This window comes from Crocodylus siamensis, chromosome 3 (assembly GCF_052110815.1).
Source record: "Crocodylus siamensis isolate JL-2025a chromosome 3, ASM5211081v1, whole genome shotgun sequence".
In the NCBI taxonomy this organism is placed as follows: domain Eukaryota; kingdom Metazoa; phylum Chordata; order Crocodylia; family Crocodylidae; genus Crocodylus; species Crocodylus siamensis.
The window spans coordinates 67,173,576-67,194,511 of NC_143397.1; the positions used below are offsets into that span (position 1 = coordinate 67,173,576).

Genomic DNA, 20,936 nt, shown 5'->3' on the forward strand with positions numbered 1-20,936 from the left:
CGTGACAAGCCCAGGGGGTGCCAGGAGAGGGGTGCCGGTTGCATGACAAGCTCAGGGGCACTGGGCAGGGCACAGAGAAGAGAAGGACCTGACAATGTCCGGAAGAGCAGCAAGGCTTGGGGCATGCTAAAGGGGAGGTAGGAGGTGTCAAAGAAAAATCTTTGGTTTCAGATGCTGATGGCAAAAAGGTCAAAAGGCCAACATAACATATTTTGTCATTATAGTTCTGTATCCAACCCCCACCCCCCAGCCTAAATGTAAAACACATGTGCAGTCAATCTCGCATGAAACCTAAGAACACACAGAGTCTGTTCATAGTCATGATTATCAGTCCTATAATTATTCAAGCCTGGCATGTTGTAATAGGCTACCCTGTAAACTACAGTTTTGGAAAGATTTCTGCCTTCTGCGGAGGCCTCCACGCACGCCCAGGAGACATAGTTAGCAATTTGGCCAGTCGCAGACCTCTCCCCACCTATGGTAAAAGTTTTCAGGTGTATTCGTTCTGCCGGCTCATTCGTTCTCATCAAGAGCTCACGAAAATCTTCAGATCAAAGTTACCTGTATGCTTTGCTTAAAATCTGCACCATGCAGTTTGTAATCTGTGCAACGAAAATATCTGCATGCTGAACTGAATAGCTCAACTTCTCTTTTCTACACCATGCAACCACAACTTCCTTCCTACACTGCAATCTCTTGTAATGTAAGTAAAAATAAACTTTCTGTATAACCAAGACGCGTTAAACTTCCTGACTCCTCACTTACCCACCTGCCCGACTACCTACCCAACCCGTGTCCAGCCAGTTGTGCCGACCCAGGCTCGCAGGTCAAGGGTACACCAGTCCTCAGATGTGACAGGAGGCAAGCATAGCCCTTAAGGCACCCCATATGGAACAGGGATAGTTTGGCATAACGCCATGTATTAGGAGATAGAAGGCAGCCTCCCATAGAACCTTACATATACCAGCAAGATGTGGCAGGTGAGAATAGAGGGTGCTGGATCATCTAATTGGCACAGCAAGGGGGTGCTAGCGGGATCACGGCTGCTCATGCGCCCCACCCTGTGATAATGTGATATAAGTAAAGGTGGATTAGTAGGAAGATATTGTAATATAGTTTTTACTTGTATGGCACTGCATGGACCACCAGAGCTGAAAACCCCAATTAGGTTGGTCCAGTACAGGGATGTTAAAAATATAACCCATGGGCCATTTCATCTGGCTCACAAGGCAAAAGATGTAGTTTTCAGTTGCAAGGCAGAAACTTTCCACTATCCTGGATAAGTTTTGCAAGCAATATATGGAATAGTTTTTTTTTTAATTTTTTATTTTCTTTTTCTGTAATGTAACAGATATTTAAGGGACAAGGTATAGCTGAAGGTTAGAATTGAATCAGAATTTGCTACTGAGTTTACGGACTCCTAGTTTTTCAATCCACAAGCCCAGAGTTTCACTCATGAGAGAAGTATTGGAGAAGGCTGGGATGACCAAGCATAAGTCTAAAGGAAATTCTCAGTAAAACATTTCCTTTACCTTTTATCTGTGTGCTTTTGAAAAGAACTTCTGTTTGTCACTCTGGAGGATTGCCTGTAGAAGCTAAACTACCTGTCTCATTGGCATTAAAAAAAATGTTTAAATGGTGTAAAGGATTTCTGGGCTCAAGGTACCCTCTTGATCACTGGGGGAAAGCTCCTCTATGGATACCCCAGCTCCTGAAATTTCTTCCCTTCCAGGCAGAATCTACCTGGAATCTACTTCTTATTAATCAGCAGCCAGAAATGTTTTCATTACTCTCCTCATAATTATGACCCTCAGGTTGAGAGTCCCTGAAAAATTCTGTCACGAGTACTGTCTTTCAAAAATCCTAAGCAGTGATGTGCATCTATGCTCCCAAGATAAGCCCAACTTTACATAGGTGGTAGTATTGAGTCTCACTGCCACAGAAGGAGTACTACAATGCACAAAACAGATGTGGATACATTATAGGCACAAACAGAAGTAACAGTTTTTGCCCAAGCTGGCCCCTAAAAGGGCTTTACAGCTGTGACCAAAGACAAGTGCACAGCTGGAGTGCCTCAAAAGAACCTGATTCCATGAAAATCTTAACCCTCATTACATGAGGATTTAAATAAAGATGCTCAAAAGCAGAGCACGCCCAGTAACTTGTCTTCACTTGCCAGGAGTACGGCTTGGCTGATGCAGCCCAGCACTGCTTGTAGTATTGTTTTCAGACTATGGAAGGGGAAGGGAGCGACAGAGCTCATTCTGGGGGTTGCCCAGCTGGTGCTGGAGGGTGAAGCAGGTGGATTGGAGCTCACCCTCCCTCCGAGGTTGGCAAGACGGGTCTAACTCATGGTACTTTCTGTTAAGCACCATGAGTTAGACCCAGGAGTTGCACTTCTGTTTGTGCCACATATACCAGTCAAAGGCATATTGTCCTTGTGAAAATGGAGCAGTTAGTAAACTACTGTCTGACAAGAGAATCAGCTTTGCAATGGGATGCAGATTACTAACAATATTTGAGTTCAAGGTAGTGTTTCTTTTTATTTCATGATAATATACCAAAAGGCTCAGAGTCAATAATGATATAAATTCAGGCAGAATAAATTATATGTTATGGAATAAAAGTGATAACTATAATATGGAATATGCCAAAGAACTGTGTTGTCTTCTGACTGGGCAGGAAGATTTGGGCTTAAGGAATGAGTTAATTTTATTCTTAGTAAAGACAGGAGTGAGTTCAGATACTGGATAAATACATAAAATTAGCTTGGCTGCATTATTTGCAACTTTCCAGATCCTGAGACAAATAGCAAAGAAGAACATAAATATAAGTTCAGGCATTTCACACTATGTGTTTAATTCGTTAACTTTTGTCATGATGAAAACTATTTCATCTCTACCAATGAACTGATGAATTTACAAGCCCTGCAGGCTCTTGCAAAAAAACAACTTTTTTCAGAAAATAAAATGTATCCCTTTATACCCATAATCATCCATGTATAAAGTAAAATTTACATATCACTGGTGAATTGAGAGTATGAAACAAATCCCCAAAGCTTGTATTCTTTTAGAATTCTAATGTATTCTATCTTGGAATAGTTGTTATATACTGAAACTAATGAAGACAGATGCACATCATACAATAAGCAAAATACAACCCCAAAAATACAGAATACAAGTTACATTAAAATACCCCATTAGAAAGCAATATTATAAGATGTACAATAATTATTTCAATATTGAGAGTATAATTTGATTTAAGCTACATATAATGGCATGTATAAAATAGTTAACTATTAAAACAATATTTCAAATATAAATCCAAGCTTTGATTAATTATTATCAGAAGAAAACAGATGTACTTTTCTATGTAGCAATATTTTTAGCATAAATTTTGGATCCATACAAACACTGGATTCTGCAATATGAAGACATATTGATATAATTAGCCTATGATATGTGTAGATGTTACACTTAGATCGACCCAAGTAGGGTTAGGTGAATCTCTAACTATATGGTTAGATCAATGTCAGTGCCAATCTGTAGAGACATTTGAGGACATTCAATTAAGTTAGATTGGGCCAGCCATTCTTTATCTATTTCACCTGAGGAGGTGCACTAAGTTAGATTGGGAACCGGTTCATCTGATCTATGGAACATCCGTACACACTGGGAGTGCAACTCCAGGACAGGGGAAGCCAAACTGCTTGCCCCAGTCCTGAGGCTGTGCTTTTTCTGCTGTCCCCTCGCACCCTGACCAGCCCATTTTTTAGCCCCTGGACCTCCCCATCCATAGATGGGCAACCACCCCCTGACACACAAACTCACCAAATCTCCAACTAACTCACTAGCCCTTCCCTGCATCTCTTCCATCCCTCTCCCTGGTCCCATTTTATTCAGATCATGTTCCTGGCACAGCTCCCAACACTGGCAAATGTCTGCACAAGCGGAACTTGTCTAAGATCACATAGCTTAAAGTAAGCTGTGTGATCACAGGTCAGGTCTCAGGAATGTCTGCACCTGCCTCTAGTCTCTTTAATTTATACCATATATAGAAACTGAAAAATAGACTCTAAAGAACTACAAACTACAGTATGATTTTCATACTATATGCTAGCCTATAGCTGAGATCTGCAAATTTAATGAGGTAGAATAGTAGAACTTAAATATCTGTCACAGTTTTTGTGTCTGTATTCGTAGAACTGCTGAGTAAATGTAATGATCCAAGAAGTCCTAAGGAATTTATAATGATCTTCTCACTACCAAGTTCCTTTTAGAACTAGCAAATTAGTGATTTGTCACAGAACCTAACTTAATTCTGACTTTCACATTAGTTAATTAAAACTAGACATTTTCTATCAGAGTATTCTCTTACTGGCTCTCTACCACAAAAAAGAGTTCAATCCAACACCTTCTATACAGCAAAAATGTCCTTTAACTCCAGTGACTATTTGGAGCATTTAGGAATGGAAACATTCCCCCTGTATAAGATCCTCTGCCTAAAGCTGAAACTGTGCAAAGCTGAAGTTGGAGGTATAAGACCACACATAGAAAATGTGATCTTCTGCTCCTGCCCCACAGATAAATTTTTGGGTAAAAACTTGAAGAGCACAGAACCAGTAGCAGAAAGGCCACCTACAGCTTGCAAAGTACATCAGAATTGATTTTCCCACAGTGACTGCCAAACAAGAATGAAAATAAATAACAGAGGTTAGTTAGTTAGTTAGTTAAGAAGTTTAACATATAGTATTTCCTGCATGTTTTCTATAGACATTTGGCAGTTAAAGCTTCCATTCACATAAGGCAACTGACACAATAAAACCTAATTCTCTTTTGTCTTGTGTATCCTCATTTCTTATTCAGACTAAGTAGCAGAGTAAAGATAAATTTGCAGAAGCATTGAAGAAATTGAGTTCCCTGAATCTCACTCAAAAGTAGCTAAGGTATTTAGGTGCAGTTCTGCTCAGTGCTGTAAGGTAGGCTGGTCAAATACTGGAATTTCTGTTTTGAGGGAAATTCCAAAATTCTGAAAGTAAAACTATTCTTTGTTTGGAATAAGTCTCAAAATACAACTTAGAATGAAAAAATGAGCTTTTTAAAAATAATGTATATATTTAAATTGCATAAAAAACAAATAAATTCATTTTATCCCACAGTCCCCAAGCACCAAGGCTCCCAACTGAAATCTGGCTCCTCAGAACTTTTTGGCTAGTGGATGTCACCTACTGGACTGACAAGGAACTAAAATTCAAAACCCTTGGAACCATACCTAAAGCAGCAACAACGAGAGGTCCCAAGGCATCCAAGCTCCTCAATTCACAGGAGGAGATGTACCATAAACCACAGGAGCAACTGACATGCTCCCCAGCAAATGAAGTGTGACACTACCTGGTGTTGTGGCAATATGGTATGGGGGGAAGGATGTTAGTCAATTTGGGGTCAATTTTCCTAATTCAAGACAAAACTGTATTTCAGGAATTCTGGGGACCATTGGTGGACAGTCTCAATGTGTGCTGTCACGGGGCACAAGGTAACAGGAGACACTTACCTGAAGCCCAGGGCAGGAGAAACGCCAAGCCGGAGGGAGAATCCACACGGCTCATTAGCTGCATCTTCGTACAGTTGCAGCCAGCAGTGGATGGCAGAGTCGGATGCTGGCCAGGGGATTTAAAAATGGCGGCCGCTGCTCTGGAGGTGGCTGGGAGCTCAGGAATACAGACGTGATTAGAGCCAGCAACGGCAGGGAAACTCTGGGATGGATATCATTGAGCTGGTGTGCCAGAGGGTGCAGCGACCCCTAAGAGATGCTCGACGACAGGGACATCTGCGGATGGTCATAGAAGTGGTGGATCAGGTGAGCTGCTAGAGATCGGGACAACGCAGGAGGATTCTGAGGACCCCGATGTAAGTGCCGGGATGGTGGGTGCAAGACACGCCAAAGAGGGGCGAAGGATCGCGGATCACCCTGCTGGAGGGAGATCAGGGCAGGATTGCCGCCAAGAGCAGCAGACACCTGTTAAAGGAGTGGAGCAGCCTGGGAGCAGCTAAATGGGAACCCCTTCCCCGTCCCATTTGGGGTAAGTGGGATCTGGTGGAGGGTCAGCAAGGCAGTGAGAATATCGGTGACTCTGAGTGTGGAGGGTCTCACAGGGTGAAGGGCTTGTGGTATCGTGTATTCAGATAGTGCGACTGAGACACCGGTATACGTTAAGGTGAAGGGGCAAACACTGAGGTGGGATCGAGTATGAACGATGTGTTGGAAGCTTGCAGAAGTAGCACAGAGCAGGCACGGGAACGTGGAGCCTATAGGTGGCGTGAGGCCAGGGTGTAGGGGTGGCAGAGCCCCATGTGCAACCAGTGGGCCAAACCCGGGCCACCGAGGGACCTGTGAACTAGCCCTGCCCACTGGGAAAACAGCAAGTCGTGGCAGGTGAGAGCGGGCTTGGCGACGAGGGAGAACAAACACCCATGGTGTCAAACAGGTCCGAACAGTGATGGCCAACAACTAGGAGGGCGGAGCTCCCGGGAACGACACAAGAACGCCCGTCTGGGACATGTGTGACTGTTCTGGAAAACTTCAGGAGGATTAGTCAGTATTTCAACAGCAATACAATGGTTCATTTGGAGCAGCCACACTTTGATTTCATGGGAGCAGAAGGGTGCTCAGGATGTGGACACATGAAAAGTTGGTGACTTTTCAAAAGAGCAGCAACTAGCACATGCTAATTATTGTGTGTGATCTGAGAAGGATTAAAAAGTAGCAAAACTGGTCCAACTTTAAAATACTTTCATTAATGGTTTTGCTACATCTGAGTAATTCTCAGCTCATTTACACAGAACAATTAGAATGCAGCAGCAGTTGCCCTTTTGAAATGTTCCTATTTTGAAAGGGCTTCAACTGTCTGTGTGTCCACACCCTCAATGACTTGCTTTAAGTGTGTCCAGGTTATAAATCTGGGAGAAATGCACGCCAGCCAGGTCTAAAGTACTACCAGAAAGTGAGAACCATAGTAACTATGATATTTTAATGTGGAGAGGTGGAACTACCTAAGTTTACAATTGGTCAAACAACAAAATATGTTTGTTTAAAAAATGGATGGGGAAAAAAGTTCAAATTATATTTGAGTCTTCTGCAGAACTATTCAAACAGTGAAGAAATGCATTCCCATGTAACTTGTGTAAAGATAAACACTGGAATGTACTTGGTAAATTATCGTCTGTAAACAATTGTACCAGCTGCAAGATAAAAACTGAATTGGGAAGTACCAGAAATGTCACGAATGCTTATTTACATAATAGTGATAACTACTGAATTCTAGGGGATTTATGCAAATCATAGGTGAGAAACTCTTGAGCTTTGTCCATCATTAATCAAAGACAGAGGCATCCAACATTGTTGCATGCATTACCCAAACATGGGTATTGAAAGTGTTTGACCCAACTTCATGTCGGCATATTTCTAGCTTGTTTTTATTCACAGCTGACAGGGTGAAGGCCAATGACATCACATGTTTTTCCAAGGGAACCCATAGGCACTTATTTGCCAGAGTTGGTATCCCAGTTTAGAAACTATATTCCACTACCCTAATCCAATCAGACTTTCACATTGTGAATACCTCCCTCCAGATTCCTACAGGGTATAGTACTTAGCATCTTTTCATCTTCATATACATGATCTTTTCTCTCAGAACTCATCTAATGCCATCTCTGTATCATACTTATGCCAAGAGCAATCAGATTTATTGCTCCTTAATGTCATTTAAATAAATTATTTAGTTGTATTTTGTCTTTTCAAAAAATGACAAGGGACCTGAAAATAATTTGCCTAAAATAAGCTTTCAAGACACAATATCCATTTGTGGAGACGATGCACAATAATTCCCTTAACAAATTCCACTGTTAAGTCATTAAATGTCCAGGAATAACTTACATTTAATAAATCTGGCTTGCTGGCTGACACACAAGTTCCTTTAGGTGACATATTATTACTAGCTGCCTCTGTAGTTACACAAAAGATCCTCACAAACTACCAAGGATCCTGTGTTTGGAGAAAAGAAAGCTTTAAGCTTTCTTGAGAGAGAATCTTGACTTCTTCTTCCCCTTGCCCTTTCCCTCTGTCCTCAACTGAGACACCTCTGCTGCGCACTTTACAAAGAGGAGCAGGATTCGAGAATCTGGGCATGGGGTCAATAGTTTCCTTTCCCAACCAGGCGCCATCCCCTTCCCTTTCTACCTTGTCCCAAACAAGGTTCCTGCTGCTCTTCATGCCAAGCAACTACCCACATCAGACTCCTGAACCCTCCTTATTCAAATCAGATGCTTTCCTTCTCCCCACTTCCTGAATGCCAGTGGAGGCAAAGTAGATGAGAGAATAGGAGAGAACAGTTGAAGACCTGGAGGCAGCCACTACAAGGAAAATCTAGCTTCATGCTTATAGCCTTGATCTGGAGACAGTTTGCTCTTTGTAGATGGTGCATCTGCAGTCTAGTACAGTAACATTGGTAAAGGTACAGAACATGTTCAGTTGCTCGATAAGGTTGTATAACCAGGTGAGAAGCTTAAGCACATTCACTGTAGGTGTAATGTTATTAGCTAAAAAAATCTAACTCTCTGTTGACTATATAGGAACCAAAATTTTACAGAGGATTCATACTTGCTCATATTTGGATGGATTTTCACAGGAACAGCAAAGATACCATCTTGACATAGACTAACCTCTGCCAAATCTAATGTCCCTACTCAAAACAATGGGACTACTAGAACCTTCCAGAGAAAATCTCAAGAGGTTTCTAACATTGCAAAACAACTTATTCTCCCCTAGCCTTATTCACAGAAATGGCAGAAACATTTTGGTTAAAATTAACTTGAGGCAGAAACCTGACACAGGAAATTTCATCCCAGATAGCTAAAGTTTTGTAAAATGATAAGCAGTTAAAACAGGGTATAATGGGAATCATCAGGTAAACCACAATAGACATCATTAGCTTCTGGTAATAACTAAACTGATTTTCAGTTATAATGAGCACCCATGGCTCTAAATGAAATCAGTGCCTGGGTGCTAATATTTGTGAGGAGAAAAAACATGTTATAAATTCAAATGCTGAAATATAGAGATAGAAACCCAAGTTGGCATATGCAAGGATGAAAATAGCCATACAAAATTATAATCATGATGTATACAATACTAGGTCTGAAGCCCTTTCTGATTAGTGCACTGTTGAATGTCCAAATGCTTTGGCTCTAAATTGTGCTGCCTTTTAGTGTTTGGTATAGTTTTTTTACCATAAAGATATATTTCTATAATTGTTGCTACTTATGATGTATGATATTTATTTAAGATTTTGTGAACCATTTAAGTGCTATTTAATAATAAACCAGGCTGAAGGGTTAGTAAGAGAAAACTGCTGTAAAATATATATTTCTAAATTATGGACATATTGACATTCATTAGTTAGCTTTCAAAATTTTACTACTTTTAACATCATAGTTCTACATCATGATAGGGTTTGGTATTTACAAAATGTAGGGAATATAAAACCATTAAATACAATTTAAATATATTTTAATAGCAAAACAGAGTTTGGAGAAGTTCTTTTGTATTTCATTGCAAATGAAATGAATGTTGACTATATTAAATGATTTTGATGCAAGTGTTTAGGTTACCACATTTATCCATGATGGCAATTAATAATTAGCTCTGTAAGGTTCTAAGTGTCATAGAAATATTGAAGGCCTGGCTAAATTCTCCCTTCAAACAGGCTTAATGTCTCCTTGCAGACATTAACCCCCCTCCCCCCCCCCCCCCCGCCAAAAAAAAAATGGTGCTTTACTTGAAATTCCATGTGATCTTGTGCTGAGTCCAACACAAGACTCAGCCCAGAAAAGGATTGGAAGAGGATTAGTTGGACTCAGTTCACCTGATGTCTGTATAGATCAGGCACTTTAGTGGGGCTTTTTTGGTGCTTTATTTAATAGCTGATTGAATCAGCTTTGTATAAAAGTGCCAAAAAGCCCCCCTGGAGCATCCAACCTATACACTTGCTGTAGAGCTGAGTTGAAGTAATATCTGTTAAAGCATGGGGTTTTTTGTTTGTTTTAACATCTGCAAGCAACCAAAGTTTCTAAGCAGGGTCCAGAAATGTAGGCAAAATTTGTCATTAACTGCTTGATATTCATATCAAGATGCTTTTCATATATAAGGTAACCATAAGGAAAGCCAGTACATCTCGGACACTGCCTCCTCCCCCCACAAGCCAGTGGCATTGCTGCTGGCAGTGGAAGAAGCTGGCAGGCAACAGTGCAAGTGCAGTCCAATAGGGAGGTGGAGCAGCCTGGCGCACCATGCCACTCAACCCCCCTCTGCACTGTACCATATGCCTCTGTGATTCCAGGACTCTCATTTAAATATTCACAAACCAGCCAGGACCAGCCTTCAAAATCCAGGACTGTCCCAGCCAAACCAGGACTGTCTCTGTCCTGGTCATGCTATTCATATAGTAATGGAGAAAATGTATTTCTTGAAATTAAAACACTGTATAAATATATGAAATTATTAATTTTACGTATTGGGGATTGAGCAGGCTGTGGAGCAGCTGGCAAGTGCAGCCTGGCCCAATTAGATTGCCACATGACCAAAAGCCTTTAAAAGCCACGGTTAGACTCAGCCCTCAACACTCAGGGGCCAGGAGCGGAGCAGAAAAGAATGAGCTGGGCACACGTGCATCCCTGTACATACATGTGCCCCCTTACCTGACCAGAGGGAGCAGCAGTGGCAGCAGCTGCTAATCACCCTAAGGTAAGTGGGGCAGAGGGAGCCAGCACAGCTGAACTGGAACCAGAGGGGAAGCCCCCCAGACTCCTTTTAGCTGAGCCAGCAGGGAGCTGTGTAAACAGAGTGCACAAACAAGCATTTGCACCAGCAGTCACGCAGGTGGGCAAGCAGGAAGGGCCAGGAGGTGGTCTTCAGCAAAGGTAAGGCGAAGGCACCACACAATAAATAAATAAAAATGGTGTCAATGCAGAGTGCTGCTAGGGCCCCTGCCTGGCTGGTGCCGCCTACCCAGGGCTTCTCTGAGGTCTCCACCCAAACGGAGCCCACAGGGGGGCTGGCATCACCCTCCCCCCTGGCCTGTGGGGGATGACCGGCAGGACCGGGGAAGGCAGGGAAGGGGGGCCCCCACACCTGTCCTGCAGGTACCCATCTTAGGGCCTTGGAGGTGCAGGTGAGGGAGCTCCAGGAAGAGGTTAGCAGGCAGAGGGGGATCAGAGAAGCAAAGGATGAAATTGATAGTTATTTCCTTTCCCTGCAGAGCCAGGCACCAAAGGGAGAAGCACCCTGGGAGGTGCCCTCCTCAGTGACCTGGCAGAAGGTTCCCTCCAAAGCCAGGGTAGTGCTCTGTGGTGCACTACCAGTTCCCCCAGTCCAGCTGAAGAACAGGTATGAGGTCCTGGCATCATTGGAGGAGGAAGGAGAGGAAGATAACCCTGGAGAGGAGGCTGCTCCACGCACAGAGCAGGCTGAAGGAGGCAAGTTGACCTGGAAGAAGAGACACTGAGTGCTCTTCATAGGTGACTCCATTCTGAGAAGTATGGAGGGTCACATCTGTCACCAGGATTCCTTGACACACGAGATGTCCAGTCTACCCTGAGTGAGGATTCAGGGTGTGATGGAGATGATACCAGCCATTATTCAGCCCATGGATTACTACCCCACGGTATTAATTCATGTGGGCATGCATGATGCAGCCAAGAGAAGCCTGGATCACCTGATGAGGGACTACCAAGCTCTGGGAGGCAAGTTGAAGGAGACAGGGGCACAGGTGGTCTTCTCCTCTATCCTTCCAGTGAGAGAATGGGGACAATGCCATGAGAACTGCATCAGAGAGGTCAACTTGTGGCTTTGGAAATGGTGTCTTGAGGCGAGCTTCAGCTTCCTAGATCATGACCCATATTTTGAGAAGAGAGACATGCTTAGGCATGTGTTCTTTTTCAAGTTGGCTGATCTCCTCTGGCAGGCTTTAAACTAGGCTCACGGGGGGAACAGGAGGATGAGGTCAGAGGGAGCATTGGAAAACCAAACCATGAGTCACCTACAAGTACAGCCCAGCCAAAACTGATGATGAGCACACGCCCAACCAGGCAAAAGAACTTGACCAGGAATTCTCAGGTCATCTTGCAGAGGCAGTTAGGTCAAAGGATGTGGTCATCATGGGGGACCTAAACTATCTGGACATCTGCTGCAAAGAGCAGTCAGCCAGGTCTGACTACTCACATAGGTTCTTAGCCATGTTATAGGACCTCCATCTAACCCAGAAGGTGCACAGTCCCACCAGGGAAAATGCCTTGTTAGACCTGGTCCTGGCCACAGGCAATGATCTGGTGAGGGGACTGTGGGTGCTCGATCACCTGGGTGATGGCAATCATCGCCTACTGGAATAGACTATCCTGCACAGGGTGGCAAAGGCCTGTAGCAAGACAGTAACCCTGGACTTCAGGAGGGTGGATTTCAATGAGGTAAGGAGATTAGTCAGGGAGATACTGAGGTCCCAGAGGGGAGGGGAGTTGGGAGTCCAAGAAGAGTGGTCATTCCTTAAGGAGACAATCCTCCGAGCTCAAAGAGTAGCAATCCCAACAAGAGTCAAAGGGAGCAAGGGTGCTCAAAAGCCCCCAGGAACAAAAAGCATCCAGGAACATCTCAAGGTGGAAAAGGAGGCGTACACCCAATAGAAGGGAGGGGCCATCACCAGGGAGGACTATACAGATGTTGCTCGGGTTTGTAGGGGGGCTGTTAGGAAGGGTAAGGTGAAGATGAACAAGCAACCCAGATCAAGGGCAATAAGAAGTCCTTTTTAAATACATAGAGGGTTCTGGGTAACTTGGGGCCTCTGCAGGACATGGTAGGAAGTCTGGTGGTCACACCAGAGGTCAAAGCTAACTTATTTAACAACTTCTTTGCCTCCATTTTTCTGAGCAGGGACCAGGTCATCCCCCCTCATCATAATCCCTGATGGTCCCAGGGGAGGTTTAGCCAGGCCCAGGATCATAGTGGACCTAGTCAGAGACCTCCTGATGGGACTGGATGCATCCAAATCAGCAGGTCCTGACGATCTCCATCCCAGAGTGCTGAGAGAATTAGCAGAGGCCATTGTGGGTCTCCTGTTATGAGCACTCATGGTGCTCTGGAAAGATGCCAGAGGACTGGAAGAGGGCCAATGTGGTCCCCATTTTCAAAAAAGCAGAAGGGAGGACCCTGGAAACTATAGGCCTGTTTGTCTTAGCTCAGTCCAGGGGAAGCTCTTCGAGAAAATTATCCAGGAGCACATCTACAAGGGACCAGCAGGGGAGTGTATGCTTAAGGGCAACCAACATGGGTACATCAGAGGGAGGTCCTGTCAGACCAACCTGGTGGCCTTCCATGATCAGGTCACTAAATCCTTGGAAACAGAAGTCATGGTGGACATAGTCTTTCTGGACTTCAGAAAAACCTTTGACAATGTCTCTCACCCCATTCTCACTAAAAAAAATTAGTCGACTGTGGTGTCAATCCCTATACGGTCAGATGGGTCGCCAATTGGCTGGAGGGCCGTACCCAGAAAGTGGTGATGGACGGGTCTTTTTCGACCTGGAAGGATGTGGGCAGTGGGGTTCTGCAGGGCTCGGTCCTTGGGCCCGCACTGTTCAATATTTTCATGAGCAACTCGGATGAGGGGGTGAATAGCATGGGAGGAGGTGGGCATGCTAGAGGGGAGGGACAAGCTACAATCAGATCTGGACAGGTTACAGAGGTGGGTGTATGAGAATAGGATGGGTTTCAACACTGACAAGTGCAAGGTGATGCACCTGGGGAGGAAGAACCAGAAGCACACCTACAGGCTGGGGAACTCCCCCCTCACCAGAACAAAGGCAGAAAAGGATCTTGGAGTCATTATTGACTCAAAGATGAACATGGGCTGCCAATGTGGGGATGCAGTCAGAAAGGGTAACAGCACCTTGTCATTCATCCACAGTTGCATCATGAGCAGATCCAAGGAGGTGATCCTCCCCCTCTATGCAACCTTAGTCAGGCTCCAGTTGGAGTACTGTGCCCAGTTCTGGGCACCACACTTCACGAGGGATATGAACAACATCGAGAGGGTCCAGAGGAGAGCCACTCACATAATCAGGGGGCAGCACGGCAGGTCCTATGAGGATAGGCTATGAGATCTAAACCTGTTCAGCCTCCATAAGGGGAGGCTGAGAGAGGATCCAGTGGCCATCTATAAACTGGCCAAGGGAGACCAGCAAGCAATGAGAGAGTCCCTGTTCCCCTGAGCATGACCAGGAGTAAAAAGGAACACAAGCCATAAGCTGACAGAGAGCAGATTCAGGCTGGCTATCAGGAGGCACTACTTCACAGTCAGGGCAGCTAGGATCTGGAACCTACTTCCAAGGGAAGTGGTTCTTGCTCCTACCCTGGGTGTCTTTAAGAGGAAGCTAGATAGACATCTTGCTGGGGTCATCTGACCCCAGCATTCTTTCCTGCCTGTGTCAGGGGGTAGGACTTGATGATCTGCTCAGGTCCCTTCTGACCCTACTAACTATGAAACTATGAAAGGGGGCCACCAGATTGAAGGAGGGCTGGGCAGCCTTAAAGTAAGCCTGGGCCCTAGAAGCAGAGCTGGCAGTTACACCTAGGGAGCCAGAAGAGCAACATCTCAGCCTGTGGACTGCAGCTCCAAGAGCACGTGGAGGTCAGTATAAGAACTATGGGGATGAAGGAGGTTCCTGGTTTCATAGTTTCATAGTTTGTAGGGTCGGAAGGGACCTGAGCAGATCATCTAGTCCGACCCCCTGCCATGGCAGGAAAGAATGTTCATCTAACCTCCTCTTAAACACCTCCAGGGTAGGAGCCTGCACTACTTCTCTTGGAAGCTGGTTCCAGACCCTAGCGGCCCTGACTGTGAAGTAGCGCCTCCTGATAGCTAACCTAAACCTACCCTCTGCCAGCTTGTGACCGTTATTCCTGGTCACTCCTGGTGGTGCTCGGGGAAACAGTGACTTCCCCAATGCCTGCTGATCCCCCCTGACTAGTTTATAACAGGCCACAAGATCCCCCCTCAGCCTTCTCTTTTGGAGGCTGAACAGGTTCAGGTCCCGCAGCCTGTCCTCATAGGGCCTGCCCTGTTGTCCCCTGATCATACGAGTGGCCCTCCTCTGGACCCTCTCCATGCTGTCGACATCCCTCTTGAAGTGCGGCACCCAGAATTGGATGCAATACTCCAGCTGCGGCCTGACCAGTGCCGCATAGAGGGGGAGGATCACCTCCTTGGACCTGCTCGAGATGCATCTGTGGATGCATGCCAAGGTGCGGTTGGCCTTCCTGACTGCATCTCCACACTGCCGGCCCATGTTCATCTTGGAGTCGATGATGACCCCCAGATCCCTTTCTGCCTCCGTGCTGACAAGAGGGGAGCTCCCTAACCTGTAGGTATGGTGCCGGTTGTTCCTCCGCAGGTGCATCACCTTGCACTTGTCTGTGTTGAAGCCCATCCTATTCTCGTCCACCCACCCTTGTAACCTGTCTAGGTCTGATTGTAGCCTGTTGCATCCTTCCAATGTGCCCACATCCCCCCACATCTTAGTGTCATCAGCAAATTTGAACAGGGTGCTTTTTACCCCCTCATCCAAATCGCTGATGAAGATGTTGAACAGTGCGGGCCCGAGGACCGAGCCCTGCGGAACCCCACTGCCCACGTCCTTCCAGGTTGAGAAGGACCCATCTACTACCACCCTCTGGGTGCGGTCCTCCAGCCAGTTGGTGACCCATTTGACTGTGTGGGTGTCTACACCACAGCCCCCCAGTTTCTTGATGAGAACAGGGTGAGAGACAGTGTCAAAAGCCTTCCAGAAGTCCAGGAAGATTATCTCCACTGCTACCCCTGCGTCTAATGATCTGGTGATCTGATCATAAAAGGCCACCAGGTTGGTCTGACAGGACCTTCCACTGATGAACCCATGTTTCTTGCCCCTAAGCATGCAGTCTCCTGCTGGCCCCTCCTGGATGTGTGCCAGCATAATTTTCTTGAACACCTTGCCTAGGATCGAGGTGAGACTAACTGGCCTATAGTTTCCAGGGTCCTCTTTCCTGCCTTTTTTGAAGATGGGGACCACATTGGCCCTCTTCCAGTCCTCCGGTACCTCACCAGAGCACCACGAGTGCTCGTAAAGCCATGCCAGGGGACTTGCAATGACCTCGGCCAGTTCCTTTAGAACTCTAAGGTGGAGATCATCCGGGCCGGCTGACTTGAATACGTCCAACCCCTCCAGAAGCTCCCTAACAAAATCCTCGCTAACCCATGGCCCAGGTGTGCCTCCCCCGGGGCCCGAGGGGGGCCCAGCAGGGAGGTGGCTGTTCTGGTCCCTACTTAGGAAGATGGAGGCAAAGAAATCATTAAACATGTTAGCTTTGCCGTCTGGTGTGATGACCAAGTTACCCATGTCGTCCTGCAAGGGCCCCATATTACCCGGGACCTTCTTTTTACCCCCTACGTATTTAAAAAAAGACTTCTTATTGTCCTTAATCTGGGAAGCCAGTCCCAGTTCCATCTCTGCCTTTGCCTTCCTAACTGCCCCCCTACATCCCTGAGTAACTGCAGAATAGCTCTCCCTGGTGATGACCCCTTCTTTCCACTGGGTATAAGCCTCCTTTTTAGCAAGGAGACATTCCCGGATTCTTTTGGTGAGCCACAGAGCCTTGTGTGCTCTCCTGCTCCCTTTGATCCTCATTGGGATTACCTTCCTTTGGGCTTGGAGGATCGTCTCCTTAAGTAGCGACCACTTTCCTTGGACACCTGGCTCCCCTCCCCTCCGGGACCTCAGCGCTTCTCCAACTATCCTCCTTAGCTCATTGAAGTCAGCCCTCCTAAAATCTAGGGCTGCTGCCTTACTACATGCCTTTGCCACCTTGCGCTGGATGGTGAATTCCAGCAGGCGATGATCGCTGTCACCCAGGTGTCGAGCACTCACAGCCCCCTCACCAGGTCATCACCCGTTGCCAGCACTAGGTCCAACAAGGCGTCCCCCCTGGTGGGGCTGTGCACCTCCTGGGTTAGACGGAGGTCCTGCACTCTGGCCAAGAACCTATGTGAGCATTCAGACCTGGCTGACTGCTCTTCCCAGCAGATGTCTGGGAAATTCAGGTCCCCCATGACAACCACATCCTTAGCCTTCACTACCTCTGTGAGCTGACCCAAGAATTCCTGGTCAAGCTCTTCTCCCTGGTTGGGAGGTCTGTAGTAGACTCCCACCATTAAGTCCCTTTCCCCTCGACTGCCTTGTGTTCTAACCCAAAGCACTTCAGAGTGCCCCTCCCCTGGCTCCTTGCTAATTAATGAGGATGTGTATTCCTCCTTAATATAGAGCGCCACGCCCCCACCCCTCTTTCCTATCCTATCCCTCCTGTACAGCCTATAGCCCTTGACATTGACCGCCCAATCATGCATTTCATCCCACCATGTTTCCGTAATCCCCACTATGTCCAGGCTGGTGTCAGCCAGCAGGAGGGTGAGTTCCTCCTGCTTGTTGCCCATACTATGAGCATTTGTGTAGAGGCATTTGAGGCCTCCTGTGGGTGTGTGTACTGACCCCCTAGTCCCAACATTACCCTGGCCCCGCTCTCTTACCTGTTTGATTGCTTCTCTCGTCGGTCTGGGCTGGGCTGTAATTGTGGGTGCTGTTTGGTCTGGCAGTCTGATATTTCCTCCGCCCTCATCTTCCCCTTCCCCCAATGAGCCTAGTTTAAAGCCCGCTGGAGGAGGTCCACCAACCTAGAAGAGAACACACACTTACCTTTAGGGGAAAGGTGGAGCCCATCCCACCCCAGCATGTCTCTCATCGTGATGTGCCAGTCGTGGCTGAGGAAGCCAAAGCCCTCCTCGAAGCACTATTCCTGCAGCCGCCAGTTGGTCTCCGCGATGCACGTTTCTTGCCGTCTGCCTCATCCACTCACTGGCAGGATAGAAGAGAAAACCACCTGTGCGCCCATCTCCTTCAGCATGCACCCCAGAGCGTGGTAGTCCTCCATAGGCCATCAGGGCTCCTCCTGGCCGCATCGTTAGTACCCACATGGACTAGGACCATAGGGTAATAATCGGTGGGCTGGATTACAGTCTGGAGCATCCCTTTCACATCCTGAATCCTCGCTCCAGGTAGGCAGTATACCTCACGTGCCGAGGGGTCCCGGTGACATATAGGGCCCTCCGTACCTCTCAGGATGGAGTCACCAATGATGATCACGCGACGCTTCTTCCTCCTGGCCTTCTTGCCTCCTTTGGCTTGCACGGGATGCGGTGTGCGTGGAGTTGCCTCCTCCCCGGTTTCGTCCTCTCCATCCTCCTCCTCCAGGGGTATGACCTGAAACTACACCCTGCTGGGGTTGGATGGTATGTTGAGGTTGTCCATGGTGGGCCAGTCTCCAGGAAATGCCTCACCTGTGGCTCCCTAGTGAAAGCCAAGTATAGGGTGCCAGAAAGCCACACACCCCACCTCCTTGTACATACCCCGTGGAGGGGAAAGGCTAGGGGAGCACATACCAACAGAAAGGCACAGGGCCTGGGCCCATTGAATGAGGCCTGAGTGGGGTCCAGGCAGGTCAACAGAAGACTGAGACCTGAAGGGAGTAAGGCTCAAGGACAGGGAGGGGTGGAGCAGTGGCTCCAGTGAGGGGTGGAGAGTGGCCCAGAGACTGAGTTCAGTCCTATATGGGATAGATTGCTGGAGATGTAGCAAAACCTCCAGTTTTTTTCTTTTTTTCTTTTCTTTTTTTATTGCATTCCTTCCCCATTCTGACTTTTTCTCTACCTCTCTATTTCCTATAGATAAGTATAAGTGAGCTCAAACTTAGGATAAGCTTTAAACATTTTTATTTTGGTAGCAAGTTTTTGGTTTTGGATGTCCACTGTTTTATATTGTATAATTCTTAGGTGTGTATTAATTTTTACTGTTATATATTGTATTATTATCATTTTTGTATTGATTTTTATTGTTTCATATGGCTATTATGTGGTTTAGGCCTGTGTTTGTAAGTGAAGCAAAGTCATGTCAAGCCTCCATCTTGTATGTCAAGCCTCCATCTTCTGTCCTCTGCCTAGGCATCCCACGTTGCAAAAACATGATTCATTGTACTCCTCCCATGTAAACTGGTTCCCCAATGAATAAGAATGATTGGGCATGATTGAAATACAATGGCAGCAGTCTTCTACTGAATGGCCTGTAACAACTGGGCCATCACCTCGCATTGATTCATCCAGGAACCATGGACCACATCCTCCTGTCTAACAGTGCAATATTGAGATCCTGAGCGTTGGCCTGAGCCCTCAGGGCAACATTTTTATGGTGGAGAACACAGGTATATTGTGGGTGTTAGCGGGAATGAGAAGTGTGGGTTGGGTGAGTCATCGGCCGGTGTCGGAGGGTGGGAGGGGCATACTTCCTGCTTCCTGCTCCAGTTGAGGCCTGGCAGGGGCGGAGGGTGTCCACACTCATCCCGTGTTTGTCTGGACCTCGACAGGGCTCTGGGGGAGGCATCTGAAGGGACCAGCCAGGGGCACCAGGCCTGCCTTCCCATGCTGCTGCTGGTGCCATGTCCAGTAGGAACAGGCACTGGATGAGCACAGCTAGACTATGTCTGTGGTATGTGGAGCTGTGCATGCAAAATGGATAGTAGGGAAAGTAATAGGAACCAAAATGCATAAAACTGCCAAAGTGAGAGTGATGAGGCTTGTGTTAGATCCTTATCTGCTGAAGTTTTTTAACAAGAGGAAAACTTATTTTGCTCACGATCCACTGCAGCAGTGTACTGTTGGAGACACTGTTCCTGAGCGGAGGAGCAAGCATGTGAAACATGAGCTGTCTCAGACTGTTTTCAAGGTTGGAAATGTAATAGATCCAGTGACAGGAAAAGCCTGTGCAGGAACCAAGTTCTTGGAAAGTCTGTCAGACTCCGATAGTCTGACAGAGTTGGACGTGACCTCTCTCAGTGAAAAGCTACAAGAACTAAATGTTAGCTCAACAGAGAAATAAAGGATAAGAACCATCCCCTTATCTGAGGGATGGTTTGTGCCCCACTGTCTTAATATGAAAACCTTTCTCTGAACTTAGTGATAATAAATAGCAACTTCCAAAACCAAAATTTTGATAAACTCACCAAATTGTATAAACTTAGAAATAACAGAAGGAGATTGTAAGCGACAATTATGTTCTGGTCTGGCCCATTCCCGCGCAGCGCCAGAAGGAATGGCTAAGTCCCCATCTTGGTCATTCAGAATGGTTCTTCCTTGTTTTCTTGATGCTTGTCTGAAGCCTGGAACTGGATCCACTGTAGTTTGCCTGCATATGTTTAAAGGAATATTATTAAAGTTAAAAAAAAAGAAAAAAGAAACTGGGGGTTTTGCTACAGAGGCTACATAGAGTAGGGTCCATGGGGGCCTGAAGAACTATGCCAACCGGTAGTAGTAGCAGCTGGAGACTACATAAAGTAGAGTTCATGGGGGTCTGAAGAACTGTGCATAGGCTGGCCAGAAGTAGAGGGCCCAGTGAGGGGGCAGAGTAGAGACCCTAGTGGGAGGCATGTGGCCAAGGTATATCTGAGGACACCTGAAACCAAGTTTGGGCCATAGGCCAAGAGCTGCCCAGCTAAGGGGCTACAGAAGTAATAGTGGATCTGGATGCCATATGTGAGGCATGGTAAATGGTATTAGGGGAGGTTCGGAGCCTTGGCATCATGGCAATTAAATAGGCAGCCTCCTGCATTTTTCATCTACTTGATAAATCAAGGCATGACAGATGAGGCAGGGCAGACTTCCCTAGACAGGTGGGTGGGCCAATGTCATGACTGGCCCTGAGATGGCCCTCTGTCACAATTATAATTATTTCTTTCTACCGATCTTTTATAACCTG

At 46.4% G+C, this 20,936-nt stretch overlaps 2 pseudogenes; both read left to right on the top strand.

The window, feature by feature from the left end:
* Positions 1 to 11,008: 11,008 nt before the first annotated feature.
* LOC149868357 (uncharacterized) lies at positions 11,009 to 11,650 on the top strand (annotated as a pseudogene).
* Positions 11,651 to 19,637: 7,987 nt separating this feature from the next.
* LOC149868358 (small ribosomal subunit protein uS17m pseudogene) lies at positions 19,638 to 20,060 on the top strand (annotated as a pseudogene).
* The last annotated feature ends 876 nt before the right edge of the window (positions 20,061 to 20,936 follow it).